At 40.9% G+C, this 6663-nt stretch overlaps 1 long non-coding RNA gene across 1 annotated transcript; it reads left to right on the forward strand.

The window, feature by feature from the left end:
* The first annotated feature begins 4 nt into the window (after nucleotides 1–4).
* LOC116072566 lies at nucleotides 5–3309 on the forward strand. Its single transcript, XR_004111509.1, has 2 exons — nucleotides 5–526; nucleotides 3106–3309. It is a non-coding gene; the product is annotated as an uncharacterized LOC116072566 (long non-coding RNA).
* The last annotated feature ends 3354 nt before the right edge of the window (nucleotides 3310–6663 follow it).

The raw sequence follows: 6663 nt of genomic DNA on the forward strand, positions 1-6663 counted from the left end.
GTCGTAAAAGCGGCTGCTTGGACCGGCGACCGGAACGTAGGGCTTCCGCGCCCCTCTGCTGGGGAACCCGTCGGAGACGGCCAGGCGGGACTGTGGCTGCCGCTCAGGATCTGCGGTGACGGAGGCGCCTCGAGGCCATGTGGGGGCACTAAACGTTTGGGAGAAACGGGAAAAGCCCTAGGAGAGGCGTCGCAGAGGTTGGGAAGTACGGCCCGCCTATGGGACCGGAGAATCTGACCGACTGTAGCCGGAGGGCAGGGAGGCGGTGCCAAAGGGAACGGCCGCCTTTGCTTGAAGAAAAAGCTGGGAAAAGAGCCTGACTGTAATCCAAAGCTTTAGGTCAATGAGCGCGGGCGCACCCCCCAAAGTTGAAGGAAGGAAAGGCCCTCGGGTGACCTCCGGGGATCAGGGGGTGTCCCTTGGCTGCAGAGCCCTCCCCGCGCACGCTGTCCTAGGTCCCTAGCCCACCGGAAACGGGAGCAGCAGGTTTTTCAGCCAAATGATGTGAAGGGCAGCCAAGGGAAAGGTACAATTTCACATTTCGAGTTAGTCTCAGGGGACTAATTATATTTCCTGTATAAAGATACTTTTTTATAAAAACAGTTTTATTACCCCCAAATTACCACTGTATCCTCTTTCGTTTTTTTGGTTGGTTTGGTTAGTTGGTTGGGTTTTTTGTTTGTTTGTTTTTGTTTTTCGAGACAGGGCTTCTCTGTGTAGCAGTGGCTGTCCTGGAACTCACCCTGTGGACCAGGCTGGCCTCGAACTCAGAAATCCCCCTGCCTCTGCCTCCCAAGTGCTGGGATTAAAAGGCGTGCGCCACCACTGCCCGGCCCACTATATCTTCTTCAATAACGAAAATATTTAAACACACACGGGACAAGGTGGCACATTCCTTTAATTATAGCATTCGGCAGGTGGATAATATAGTTCATTGCCAGGCCAGCTTGGGCTACATAACCGAGATTCTTTCTTTTTTTAAAGAAAGGTTTAAGATACAACTTTGCGAAAACCATTGTCCTGGTTTCTGCAGTTCTGTGAACTCAATAGGAAAACAATAACAAAAACCTTTCTTACTACGGATTAACTATGTGGGGTCAAAAGAAAAACTGGCAACAGTGAAAAGCTTCCAAGCCCAACCACGCCAACCTAGGTTTCTCACGATTGTCTACACCAAATCCCACCGCGTCACTGCAGCTATGGCTCTGAGGACACCCGTGCCCTTTGCACTGCCATGCCCTCAGTGTCACACAAGGCCAGCCAACACTGCTTGAAACACCTTGGCACAGATTCACCATGTATGGTGTGATTTGCAATGGTTTTACTGTACAAAGTTTTCTGCTCTCACATGAACATAATGATTTTAATTGCAGAAAGTAGACATTTCCCACAGTTGTTCCTTATATATAAACATTATAGTGATATAATCCTTAGGTTGAATTGTTAGAGTATTTGAATTTTAAAATTGCAGTGGCTGATTTGAATTTCATAGAAAAACAATCAGTGAATTTTGGTTTGAGATTAGGACTAAATTTTCCAGTAAATGTCTCCCTAGATTTTCCTATTCTATGTTACATATTTTTAAAAAAAAATATGACATTATTTTCTGTGTATATGCTAACACACTTAGCTCTGAACCATCTCTCCAGCCTAACACTGAGCTATCTTGCCAGTTCATATGTTACATATTTATGTGAAACAGCATCCTCAATATTGAGAACTATAAGTCAAAATATTAATCAACTTTATATGTTGCAGTAGCATATCTTTAAGCCGACTTTTTTTTTTTTACTGGCAGCACAGTTCACACAGGATATCTCATTTATAGGACTAAACTGTGTATCCATCCTGAAAGAATGTCTAGCTAAAATGGATATATACACAATGTAATTTTTTTCAGTCACAAATAATGGAGCTTGTCATTCACAAAATGGATGCAACTAAATTAAGCAAATTAACTCAGTCTCAAATAAATATTGTATATTTTCTCTCATTTGCGATCCTAGACTTTATGCTCAAAATCATGTATGTCTATATGCCAAGGACATAGAAATGAAACAAAAGGGATTAATGGGAAGGGGAAAGGGAAGGAGAGGAGGGGTAAAGTGGTATGGAGAAGAATATACTCAAAGTGCATCACATGCTGTATAAGAATGTCTTTATGAAAGTCAGTACTATACAATGAATTTGTAGCATGGTATGCACATGTCTATACACATACATGCACAGGAGCAAGCATATTTAAAAAAAAATATTAAGACCGGGAGTATAGCTGAATTAGAAAAGCATTTGCTTAGCATGCATGAAGTTCTGTGTTCAATCCTTCACACCTGATGAACTATGTAATCCCAGCCTTTGGGAAGTAGGAGCAGGAAAATCACAAGTTCAAGGTCATCCTCAGTTATGTAACCAGTTCAAAGCCAGTCTAACATGAGACACAAATATATATGTGTATATAAAAAGATAGGTGTATACAATTTTGTTAGATTTTGCCATATTCTGTCCCAAAAGCATTTGCATGCCTCAACGGCAATGTACGGGATTACCTGCTTTCCCAGAGCCTCACCACAAAATATGTTCTTATAATTCTCTTTGTAGGGAGAAGGGTGCCAAAAATATCATAATTGTTTATTTGTAATTTTTAATTTATAAACCACGTCTATTTATTGTGTGTGGTATGTGTCCAGGGCACACATGTGAAGGTGGTCAGAGGGCAACTTTTGTGAGTCTGCTACTCTCTTTGACTGTGTGCATTCCAGCACTAGAACTCAGGTTCAGCGGCAAGCACTTTTACCCCAGTGAACCATTCCCACAGCCCATGATGTGTAATTTTCATAGATATGGGTGAGAAATTATATTTAAGGTGATGGGGCTTTAAAAATGTTAACTTATTCTTTGAAAACATACACACACACACACACACACACACAATACAGTTTGTAGATTTAATTCTCTATGTAAAACAAGCACATCTAATTGTATGGAAGTTTGATTTCATCTTTAATAACTGGTAAAACTACTAAAGAATTATCTTTAAATAACTTTATTTAATATTCTAATTGTAATCTATACATTATAACCAAGGATCATGTGAAAATCCCACAGGAGAAGAAACCCAAGCAGAAGAATTTCAAGAAGCCCTCCCACAGAGAGGACTGCATGCATATGCTACAGTGTCACTGAGCAGCAGCGACATTTGGTGACATCACCTTTGTATGATGTACAGTCATGAACAGACCTTCTGATGCAGTGCACATATCAGATAAATAAAAAAAAACCTTTATCTTACTAATCTGTAAGGCAAATCAAGATCTTATCTGTTTGTCATGGTCTTCTGAATTAGTATAGTAGTAATTGTGCTGAGTGCCTGACTTTTCAGTTATTGAGTAATGATTTATGTGCAACATTTATGAAAATGTACCCATTGTGTGGTTTATGTAATTAACCTTATCATTTCTGAACTGAAAGTGACATTAAATTAGGAGGAAGCATGTGTTACATTTATACCAATTAGGAGGAAGCATGTGCTGTCTTTATACCAATTCCTCAGTATACAGATGGTCAAAGAACACCAAGAACACAAGAAGAAATTGGAGGAAAAAAAGCTAAAACTGATAGCCAGTATGCTGTACATGACTATTGTTCTGTTGTTCAAGCACAAGGTGGCTAGTTTGGGGCTAGCCTGGGCTACCTACATGTACTCTATCTTAAAAAAATCTCAAAATTCTTAGCCTTTGAAAGTCAGAGGCAGATGAATCTCTGTTGAATTCCAGGCCAGCCAAGTCTACATGGTGAGACTCTGTCTCAAACATAACAAAGCTGGAAATATGTAATCAGAAACCAAGAAATCAAAAAGAAAACACTCAGAGCTAAAAGTTGAAATATATCAAGCACTTAAATTGGTAACATTAAGTGATAAATGAAACCTGCTTGAATTTGGGAGAGGCATCTCAGCCTTTAAATTGATTTGTGAGCCGGGCGGTGGTGGCGCACGCCTTTAATCCCAGCACTTGGGAGGCAGAGGCAGGCAGATTTCTGAGTTCGAGGCCAGCCTGGTCTCCAGAGTGAGTTCCAGGACAGCCAGGGCTATACAGAGAAACCCTGTCTCGAAAAAAAACCAAAAAAAAAAAAAAAAAAAAAAAAAAAAAATTGATTTGTGAATTCCTTATTCATTTCTGGGCAGGGGTGGTAGTATGTGCCTATGGTTCCAGCTACTGCAGAGGCTGAAGGAAAGTGATTATCTGAATATATCTGTTTAGATAACATGATGAGATCCTGTCTCAAAATAGAAAAATAAACATACATTTCTGACTGGGATCCTCAGTGGCCTGGTAGTAGAAATCATGGGTAGCATGCACAGGATTCAGTTTTAAACACTTCTGAGCTAACTGGGGTTCCAATTGCATTTGAAGACTAATGTTACACAGTTTATACTGTCAGGTTCTTCTGTGTCTATACATTTACATATGATTTCAAAAGAGTTGCAAAATTAACTAATCCCTTTTTATAGTAATCCACCTTGATCTATCCTGTGCTTACATTAGAAATACCTGCAGTAAAATAGCTCTAGCAATAAAACAATCCTTATCTTCACCCTCCTGATAATGAGCAAACATGCTACCAGGGAGATCACTTGAGGAAATTTACCTTCACTACATGTAAATGGCTTTACTGGCTGATCTCAGGTAAGAGATATAAATGAAAATGATGAAGTGGATTTAGTTTGCAAACTCCATTTTATTCATAGTGTGTGTGTTTGGTTTTGACTTGTTCACAATTCTGGTACATATAGGCAGTTAAAACGGGTTATAACTTTGATAATTGGAAACTTCTGGCATAACAGTCTATGAAAACATTGTAAAACAGAATACATGGTAAGAATTTCTGAAAGCAATGGTTACAAACATCCATGTTTCTAAGAAAATAGAACTTTACATATATGTATTTTAAGTAAGCCATACCTCTTAAGTTTGACAAATAAGACTGCAATCATGATACTTATGAGTAAAAATGAAAATTTTAATTATAACTGGTATGCTTTTCAGTAACTGAGTATGGCGGCGGGCGGGAGAGTGTATCCTAGATCCGGAGATTCTGCCCAAGATACACTCACTCACCCGGCTACGGACCACAAAAGTCAGACTGATGATTTACGAAGATATTATCAAGTTATTGACGTAAAGTTCATCAAAGAATTGAAAGGGGCTGTAGATAGTTACGGCCCCGGTTCTCCCTTCACTCAGACACTGATTGATAATGTCTTAGATTTAGAGTTACTACCGCAAGAGTGGAAATCTTTGTGCAAAGCGGTGCTCTCACCTGGGGATTACCTGTTATAGATTTCTGAGTGGCGTGAACTTAGTAAACAAAAAGCCATGCGATACGCTCACTCAGGGCCAGAATAGACCCTAGATTTGCTACTTGGAGAAGGTGCATTTGAAAATTGCACGCAAAGAAGGGATTTTCCCTTCGGAACACTCACTCACATCGCCACATTGGCGCATAGGGCATGGCGCTCACTCCCTGCAAAAGGTAGACAGGATGCCGGATTGACCAGCATCAAACAGGGTCCTAATGAGCCATTTCAAGATTTTGTGGCCAGACTTCAGGAATCTATTATCAGAACGCTGGGAAATCAGTACACAGAGGGACCCCTGATAACACAATTGGCTTTTGAGAATGCTAACTCAGTGTGCAAAGCAATATTGCTACCGCATAAAGGTCAGACTGACATAACAGGTTACATCCGTCTGTGTCTTAACGTGAGAACGACATGTTTCCAAAACGCAGCGATAGCCGCTGCGGTAGAGGAGACACCCGCGCCAGGGGGCTTAACCCGCAGACAGTTACGCAAAAGATGTTTCATTTGTGGAAACTTCAATCACCTTAAGCGTAATTGCCCAGACCGGGCGAGTAATTTTACTGACCCACAGGTGAGTGTTAGACAGACAACAGCCAGTCAACATGACAAAGAGAAACGCTGGTACAATGAGAATAAATCTAAGAGGGACGCTCAGGGAAATTCCCGCTCAAAAAACACTTTTCGGGCCCGGCCCCGGGGCCCGTTCAGATATCAAAAGACAGTGAGGGGGCCTCAGACACTGCCAGCTCAAGAAGATCTTTATCTGATCTCCTCAGAACCAGACCACGATATACAAGGGTGGACCTACAGTCCACAAGACACACGGTAGTAACCCCAGACATGAGAATTAAGATATTATCCACTAAAATCCGTGGTCCTTTACCCCCACAAACTCATAGATTGATCATAGGCAAAGACAGTGTTGTAGCAGATAAACTAATAATATACCCAGACACTATTGATCAGAATTATTCAAGAGAATTAAAGGTCATAACATCCTCCACACGTAAAATTTCCTTCGTGCCTGCTTGTGAGAACATTACTCAGCTTATCTTGATCCCTGCGTCCGCCAAGACAGCAATAAGAAGCGCTGGTACTCCTGAAATATTTTAGACACAGCCTATTACCAATGATAAGCCATATTTAAATCTGTATATTGAAAGAAAATTATTCAAGGGGTTGGTAGATACTGGAACAGATGTGTCCATTATCAGGGCTCACAGCTGGCCTTCCTCTTGGTCTCTCACAGAGTCTATCACCCATCTTCAGGGAATAGGGTATGCCTCCAATCCCCAACATAG

This window comes from Mastomys coucha, unplaced genomic scaffold, assembly GCF_008632895.1.
Source record: "Mastomys coucha isolate ucsf_1 unplaced genomic scaffold, UCSF_Mcou_1 pScaffold23, whole genome shotgun sequence".
Lineage (NCBI taxonomy): Eukaryota > Metazoa > Chordata > Mammalia > Rodentia > Muridae > Mastomys > Mastomys coucha.